The sequence below is a fragment of the Barbus barbus genome (genome assembly GCF_936440315.1).
Source record: "Barbus barbus genome assembly, chromosome: 3".
Classification (NCBI taxonomy): Eukaryota; Metazoa; Chordata; class Actinopteri; order Cypriniformes; family Cyprinidae; genus Barbus; species Barbus barbus.
In genome coordinates this window covers 24,956,775-24,966,640 of record NC_136731.1, presented here as the reverse complement: position 1 = coordinate 24,966,640, position 9,866 = coordinate 24,956,775, and positions in this window count along the sequence as shown.

The following is a 9,866-nucleotide window of genomic DNA, read 5'->3' as shown; positions in this document are numbered from 1 at the left end:
TCACGGCTCATCTGGCTGGAGCCGCCAGACTGCATCAAGACAGCAGAGCCTGAGGAACTGGATGGATACTTGAGCTCTCTTCACCTCTCATAAACCTTCCCACATCAAACCAGAACAAGACAGAAAGAAGCTTGTTTTATCTTTCACAAAAGACCGTAAATGTCTTTCTCTGTTTCTTTGTTGTTTTTTTTCTTGGTTAGTTGAGGTGGATAAAAAACTATTTTCAGCTAAGGCTGAACAATAAAGTAAAGTAAAATGTCCCTCTCTATTTCATTGCCCTTGACACCCATTTCATTCTCCCTCTCCCTCATCAGTCTCCCTCTCGCACACTTTCATTGCCTCATTCCAGTTCCCCGATTTTCTCATCCGTTTTGGCCCTGGGTACGCAGATGTGAGGAACAGAGAAGGGGAACGAGCAAAGAGGTCATTTATGAACCTCTGCAAATATATTTACGCAAAATGGGTGAACCGGGCACACACACACAGCTCTGATTCAGGCGAGGAGAGCGTTTGGCACACAGATCAATATGCGAGGCTGGGACTTTACACTGAAGCTTGACAGCCTGTAATGACACGAGCTCAGCTAAAGCTGTTTGGAAGAGTAAAGGGGATATGAGACACACAGTCATGGTCTGACAGAAAAATACATACTGCCTGAAGCATCATGTCCATTCACCCGAATGGATATTAAATGTAACTTTCAAAAAACAAATTATGGTATCTTAAAAAAACCTCCTACCAACCCCAAACTTTTCACTTAAAATGTTTTTTTTTTTTTTTACATAAAATAATTTTGATTATTAATTCATGTTTTAGAATTTTTAGGGGGGGGGGGGGGGGGGGGGGGGGGGGTCTGTGTCATTTCATCAGTTCATTTCATCTCGTCTATTTTAATATAATTTAAAATGTAATACACACCTGTGATGGCAAAGCTTAATTTTGTAGCAGGCATTACTCTGGTCTTCAGTGTCACACGATCCTTCAGAAATCATTCTGTGCTGCCAAATATTTATGTGGAAACATGATACATATTTATTTTCAAGATCCTTGGATGAATAGAAAGTTCAAACAGACCTTTTGTGACAAATAAATGTATTTACTGTCAATTTTGTTCAATTTAATCATCTCTGCTGAATAAAAAAGCTAATCCCAAACTTTGACCCGTCTAAAATGCTATGGCAAACCACTCAATCACAAATGTTAGTTCAATCAAGCTGCACCTTCCATAAATCATGTTCACCCTCACATTACTCAAAACTTGTATGACTTTTTTCCTTTGGAATAACATTAAAGCAGCACTTTCCATTCAACAAAAATGAATGGTAATTAATGGCTGTCAAGTTCAACTGCAATTTTGGTTGGATTATTTAAAAATGATTAGATCAGATTCCTTTTTCATACTAAATAAAAATGGGGGGGGGGGGGGGTAGATATTGAGATGACATGGACATGTACTGATTCTGGCACACGTTAAAATTCTAATAAAAAGATCTTTGACTATTCTGTTGGATCTCACAGATTTTTTTGTCAGAAATTTTTTTTTTTTTCAACTAGTTAAACGTAGATGTCACAACATCAGATTTTTCACTACAGCATGATCATGTCTAAAAGAATTCACAGTAATTATTTATTGCAATATAGAAGTCTTGAAAAAAATACTATAAATCAAATACAGCCATACTTAAATTTAGTGTTTCATTTCATTTTATTTTTGAGCCAATTTGAAATGACTTCTTTCTGTGAATGGATGCGACTTCTTATCACAGAATGAGATATTTTATTATTTTAATAGTATTCTATACCATGATAAAGCCAATGTCGATTAGCATTGCATTATAAATATCTTAATCAATATACCTGAGATGGCTTGAACACAGAATAACCATACACTGTCACAATCGTGTGTTAATTCTCCTCATATTTAATCAAAACATCTATAACCGCATTTTATTTAGCTGCAGATAGCCGATGTTGTGTTTGTCCATATAAGGGATTTCCTGGAGCATCATAAGTTATTACTCATGTGAGTCTCATCTGTGTATTTTCTGCACAAAAGGTGCACTCTGGCGTCGAGTATGACTGAAACAAATTACATGAGAGTTTAGCGCTCCATAAAGCTCGCACTGCCCCATTTAGGGTAAACATAGGAAAGAAATACTTCTCTCTAAAGACATTTAATGTAAAAATATGAAGTTTATATCCAAACAGCACACTTTTAGAATAAAAGCTCAGAGCGGTATGAATACAACAGAAAGGCATCAGCAGTTAACATTACCCGATTCAGTGCTAGCAAAGTAATACAACTGACTGTCTGTACAGTGGCAAAATCTGCAAGATGATAAAGACAGAGGAGGGTGAACAGTTTGCGGTATTGCCCCTTTTACGCTCACTGTTGGCCGATGATCTCCGATGATCAACGAGTCATTTTCTCGGAATCTAAAAAATTCCCACATTGGCAAGCTAACTTTTTTGAAGTGGAGGTAGACCGTCTCGTCTTTCATATCTGACAACATGCTTTCACGCTTCATTAGAAACTTAGCGCTTCTGTTTTATGACGGGAAGAAATAGCATTAAGGTGCAATACCATCACCTACATTGGGATGTCAATTTACTGTAGCTGGATTATTTATTTCAGTTTTAAACCAGATTCGGATGGTAATTATTTTATTTACAAATGTATTATTATTGTGGAAAATGTATTTAAAAATACTTATGTAAAATGTATTCTTATTATTCCAAGCATATTTTATGTATAATCCTATTTATTATTTGATTATTTAAATCTCCCGTTTAAAAATAGGAAAATACGCGCTATAGTTGTACATAATTATACGCAATATCCGTTTATAATACACATTTTAAAATTGTATTGCATACCTGGTGCTGCATAATAAAGACCCATTTCGGATGTTTACATGCTTTTCTTCTCTTTCTGCTCTCACTCGCTGTGGTGGAGCAGTTATGAAGTGTTGTTGTTTTAAATACTTTCCTGCATTTCAGAAATAAATATGCATGCAAATTACACCGAAGTACAACAGTTACCGTACGGTGCTCGGGAGCGTTCAAAAAAGGTTTAAACACTGAATTTTGAATCGATTTCTTCTCGTAAACACAGAGATTTGGATTCAGACGGCAATTAAATTACCACACGACCTTGGTGTTGGTCAAAAAACAGTAGGTAATTCGGCAGGGGATTTTTTACGGGGGTGGTGAGAGAAAAACACCGACATCCTGGATTCGGACGGCAATTAAATCACTACCCTGTATATGGTGAAAAGCACTTACGTCCCCCTGAGAAACAATTACCGTCAGAATCGGGCTTTATACGTATTCATTTTCAAATATCCTAGTTATACCACAATATTGTAATATCCCTATTTAACAACGTAAGAATATTTCAGTTTTTAAATATCACGATTATCCTCAATATGGTATGTAAGGTGTGGTTCGAGGCCCCTGTTCAATTCTGTTCTGCTCCATCTAGCTGTTTTTATACAGCAGCTCCTGTGTGAACAGCCCCTTAAAATGTGAAGGAGGCACAGTGTCACGACACCAGCTAAGCTTCAACAAGTCTTTTTTTCCAGCCAAGAAAGCACAAGTTTTTAGTTTGCTTCAGTGTTATTTTAGTATCACTGAGATACACTGAAAAAATTATACCAATTTTTTTATTTTATTTAGAATTTTAGTCAGTGTGTAGTGTGTATGTTTGGGCATAAAGAGTTCTACAAAGTTACAAATCTCAAAGTCCACTCCAAAGGGAGATATTTCGCTTTTAAAAAATCCCTTTTCAAGAACTACTAGGAACGGCTTGTTTGGACTACAGCGCTGTTTTCCTGTATTTGTGATATCACAAAGAGGTCCATTAGAATATCATTAAAATAAATCCCCCCTCCGGAAATTTCAATGGTTGGGGGGGTGGGGAGAATGCTTGGTTGAGCACTGCACTTTTCAAAATCGAAACCCGGTGCGGGTGTTTTTATATCACTGTGTTTCTGAAGGAAACCGACTGTCTTCAGAAAATTTTGGATTTATTTTAATTTCATCTTGCATGCAAAGTCTGATAAAGCAGCGTTTGTGAGCGGAGCGCTGCTTTGTGTGCTGCATTACCGGGGAAACCTTGAGTTCTCCTGCTTCAACAGCGCCTCCTGCTGGCAGAGAATGAATGACGACAATTAATATATGCCACCACATATAGTGCAAGTCTGTGGGACTATGGTATAAATAAATTAAACTGTAAAACAGTTTCACTGCAATTCATATTATATTGTTAGAATTAAAGAACAATAAACATAATACATATTAGCGTAGCACTTATCTGTACATAGTAAATACAGTCATTTTTAAGCTGTTGTTGACATCCTATCTAAAACGTGATTTAGCCCAAAAAAACAACGTTACCATTTTAATATATTTTGCAATATCCATGCGTGCAAAGGTTTTGCGCGATCCTCTTGTTCACTATTCTCGGGGTCTGAATATAGCAATATTGACGAACTTGCTGTTTTGGCAAGGGGCGGGGCAGTACTGAAACACTGTCTAAGCTGTTTGCCAATCACAACACATTTCATTTTTCGGGAAAGAGGTGCCATCATCAAACCCGGACCCCTTTAAAGGAACACTCCACTTTTTTGGAAAATAGGCTCATTTTACAGCAAGGAACTTTGCTGCCATACCATGGGTGCAGCAGGCGCAATGATATTACGCTGCGCCTGAAAGTAGTCCTCACCCTGATAGCAACATTGAAACAATCAAAAGCACCATTAACCTTAATAAAAGAGTTAATTGCTTTGTTGTCATTTTTAATTCTGAAATTGTGTTGTGGAAGGTCGAATTACGTTAGCTCTTCAGCACATTAGCATTATCATAGATTTTGAGTAATAACAGGCCCGTTTAGACAGGATCTCCTTTTTGTGAGACAGGGTAATTTTTCACCCCTCTTCAGGAATAACTGCAGGTGATATTATGCTATATTTTTCATTGAAATTTAGTTCAGGAATATTAGCTCAAGTATATTTTTGTTTATATATATTTTGACAAATATATTCCCCACCTCTAATGTGGTTTCAAATAATTTATATGAAATTGAAAAAAATAAATAAAACGTGTATTTTGTGTGTATGCGCTCTTTACAGCTCATTCAAGTGCTCCAGACTGGTTTTTGATTCTACTTCATCCTTCAATGTTCTGCTTCATCTTTAAAAGTAAGATTAAATAGAGTTTTGAACTTGATTTAGCCAACTATTTTGTCAAATACTGACAATGATCCACATTACAGCTTTTACATACATGTTCAATGTCAAAAGATTCATATCAATAGAGAATAGGAATGTGGTTGTCACAATGGCAATGCATTCTAGGAATTTAGGACACAGGAGCTACAGCAGAGACTGGATAGTATTGAATGTAGACATTGTATGTTATTTTATGTTTATATTATTTGAATTACGATTGCGTTGGAGTGGTTAAGGCTTACTGTATCATCAATTGCAATAGCCCTTCTCACAGCCGAGTGAAAAAAAAAAAAAGCTTTTTCCGTGATAGAAAGCTGAAAAAGCAGAGGTATTTCATGCAGACATAGTCAAGGGCTATGGCAATTAATGATACAGTAAGAGTTAATCATTCCAACGTGATCTGTTGAGTCATATAAACATAAAATATTATAAAAATGTCTACATTCACTACGGAACTCAGGTGAAAATTAAACTGAAATTCAGTATGGTAAACAACTAAAATAAAATGTGGCCTTATAATTTATATCTAGAGATTTATTATATTATAGATACAGTGATTTGCATTAAACTGTAAGCGCTCACACCACAAATAAAGAAAAAAATCATATATGGAAAAGCTATCTGCGGCAGCTTGTTGATCCCTGGCCACTTGTTTGTAGGTATTAAGCTTATTGATTTATTTTTCTACTTTTACATCCTACATTTAACAGTAATCTTTGCTATGAGTTGTCATGAAATTTGTATGAAAATATGTTTGTGTGATTACAGGTGCTGTGAGAAAAAGTCAACACTGATACTTGTTACTTATTTCAATGTTTCTGTCTCACTCTTGTCCTAAGGTTATCATACTCAGCCGGATGCGGCCCCTATCCAGACCAGATGATGGACCTGCACCCGGAGAAGACCACAACGCATCCTCAGCAAAGACAAGTCCTCTTCACAGACCCCTACGGCCAGCAGTGAACGTGTCAGGCCAGGAGCTGCTAGGACCACGATGCAGTTTTATCATGTTTACAGTCACTGTTAAACCAGTCGTCCACTACTGGCTAAACAGCAGCCCTGCTGAACAGACTACAACTTCTCCTCCAACCAAATGACAGCCCTTGACGTATACTGATCTTCCAGCAGTAGGAGCTGGATGAAATATTCTGAATGACATCGGTCCACAATCTCACTAGTGATGCAGCCTGAAATCATAATCACACCATCTGTGTTCATTTAGCCAGAGGAGAGCTGAGCTGACTGCTCCTGGTTTCTCTCAAAGTGTTTTTTCTTGGTTTCAGTCACCTGCTGGAGTTTGGGTTCCACTGTCACCCCTGGATTGCTTAGCTGGGGTTTAAAAGACACTGAATATTCAGGAGTAATACTGATTTGATTGTATTGCATAATGACAAAACTTGAACTGAATTGTTGGATTATGATATCACTGTTTTCTCCAGAGCTGCTTTATTGCAGAATCGACTTTGTTTCATAAATGTATTCATTTTGCAACATTTTTACTGATATTGAGTTTTATTAAATCAACATCAAGCTGACACAAAGTGAATAATGAAACTTTTGTATGCTATAAAATTCTTTATAGCTGAATTGAGCTAATTAATTCGTAAAGATTAACTTTAACAAGTTATCAAACTTAATTTTCTTTTTAGATGCAACGTTTTTCATTAAATAAAACAATGTTTTTGCACAATATGTGGTTGCATTTTATTTTTTATTTATCTTCATGTAATACCTACATTTTATATAGTGTTAATGAAACACTATATAAAATGTAGGTATTTTGTTCAATTTGTTCAAAAGTATTTTGTTCGTTGTTTCATTATTTGTATCAATTGTTATTGGCCAAGAAAAGTTTAGATTTTTTTTCCAAGATTTTCTGGTTTATTAATATTAATAAAGGGAGACATATGGAATATTTAAGCTTTTATAGAGCAATCTAGTCTACATAATGTTTGTCAGATCTACTTTAGGTATTTCCATAGCTAGTTTTGGCCAGATTACACATTTTAAATAAGGTATAAACCCACTTAATGAACGGATCCAGATCAGATCCTGGCCGGCTGAATCGCTTTATTAGATATTATTAGCATACGGATATGGTTTGGACCGGATCCGTAAACCTTATCTGTTCCGGATCCGCTGCGCTGTGCAAGTGGACGCCATTACGGACTTGTGGTACCTCCGGGGCGGATCCGCTATCTGGACAGCTATATTATAATTAGTTACCTAGCTGGGGACTACTTTCAGATGCTGTGTAATATCATTGCGCCTACTGCACCCGTGGTACAGCAGCAAAGTTCCTTGATTATTGCGCCGGAATGAGAGTATAGTTCCTAGCCACATCAGCCCAGAAAATCGCAACTTTTAATTTTCCATTGGTCTTAGTACACAATGTAACTACAGAAGAGTCAATCTTTAAATAGGAAAATTATCAAAACTCTTTGGTCATTTTTGATGGCCAAATGCTAATGGTCTAATCCGATTCAATGATCTATGCTAAGCTAAGCTAAAAGCCAGACCCGGAGATCGGCTGAATGGATTCAACAATGGTAAAAACTCAACTGTTTAACTCTAGGGGAGTTGTAAAATGAGCCTATTTTAAAAAAAAAGTGAAGTATTCCTTTAAGGTAAGTGGTTGGAAACAATTTATTAGCTTCATTTTAATAAACAATTTAGTTGAAAGTTAGTCAACTAAATTTGTTTATTTAAATGTAGCTAAAATAAATAGATTTCTTTTTTTTAGTAAATTCAATTACTAATTACTAATATTTTGAAAGGGCAAAATTTTCATTTGACATTTTTTTAATTCATTCTTGTCTTTTATTTCTTTAAAAATGTCTGTATAATTTTATTTCATTTCAGTAATGCATGATAACTTTCCTCGGCAAGCTGAAACAGAATACATTTTCTTTTCTTTTATTTACTTAATATTTTAGGTTAACTATAACAACCCTTTCTGATCTATTATGGAAATAATATAGCACTGAACAAATCTTGTCAGAAAAACAGAAGGCTATTGCTCTAGCATAGTGGTTCTCAAACCTCTCCATGAAGTACCCCCAACACTGCACATTTTGTATGTCTCCCTATATCTGTCACACCCACTTCAGGGAGACATACAAAATGTGCAGTGTTGGGGGTACTTCATGGAGAGGTTTGAGAACCACTGCTCTAGATAATGATGTCAGTTTCTCTGAGTTTGAAGACAGAAGCTGTATTCTTCATAGATACCTGTTATTTTCAAGAAGTACAAAACAACAGCAAGCTGACAGGAGGCAGGGTCACTCACATCACTCTTAACTAGTGAACTGCACATCACAAGACCTTAAGAACTGACCTGTCTTGCTAAAATAATGATTTAGCTTAGCAGATTAACCTAGTACTTCATCTAGCAGCACATCAGAGACACACATTCACAATTCAGCAGGGGGGAATAAATAAATACAGGCTTTTTTTACAAACTTGGCACTTTCAAAAAGGCAAGATGGGAGTAAGGTCTTCTAATCAATGCTGAAGAGCTGGGTGATTGATCCTTCAAATGTCTCCAACAATCAACGGCTTTTCAAACTGACAGAAGACCCGGTACTGATTAAATATGGCTTCCGTTCAAGTAATTACTCGAGGCAAATTACTAAGAACTAAAGAAAAAGGATGGAACAGTAGTAACGTCTTTATGGACTGGAGCTAAAGACCTTGTGGAAGCACATTAGCCTCAGTAATGACCCAGTAAACACGTTTCAATCCGAGTCTAATCATTAGTGCGCATGTCGCCCCCTAGTGACTGACACACATCCTACAGCACACATTAATAATGTCTCTCTAGAAGAGATTATTGGGGTGATTCATCTGACAGAAGATAGACAAGCCAAGAGCGCTGAGGATGAGTGACCAAATCTCAAATTTTATAAAAGAAATGAAATAAGTTGAAGTAATATGCCTATTTATCCCTTTAGTATAGAAATTAACATGGGGAAAGAGTCCAAATGAAAGGGGACATTAGAAACAATGGCTGAAATTTTAAATCCGCAGATAATCCCTATCCTCCATCGCTTACATATGCCATTCACACCTTGTCCCGCATCAATATCTCTGTGGAGCCACCGATATTGCTGACAGCTGCAGGGTTTCCAGACTGTTAATGACTTAATGAAGCGAATAAGGCAAAGTCCCTGTGCCCCCTCGAGCTGCAGTAATGAGCAAAGTTTAAACATGGATTACTCCTTCTCTGGGCCCTGGATAAAACTCGCATTCATTCTCCAAGTAACAAGAGACTGATCTGTGACATGCTGACAGATTAGATCAGATCCAGTCTTTGTTCTGAGCTCAATACGAAAGCAGTGTCAAACTCAAGAACAGGTTTATTAATGGATGAAAATGCCTGTGAGAATTTCAAAGTTCAAATCAAAAGTAGTTAAAGTTGCCTTTAGCCATTTAAAGACGACATGGCTTTTGATGAAACGTGCAAAGCTTCTGGAGGCAGATTAACTCAATACTAGTAAACAATAGTCAGGTAAAGTAAATCTGCACCTGCTAAATCACATATTACTGAAGATGTTGAGATACTGATAGTATAGTTGATCCATTGCAATTATACAAAGTTTGATTAATAAGAAAAAAATAAATATTGTACGATAG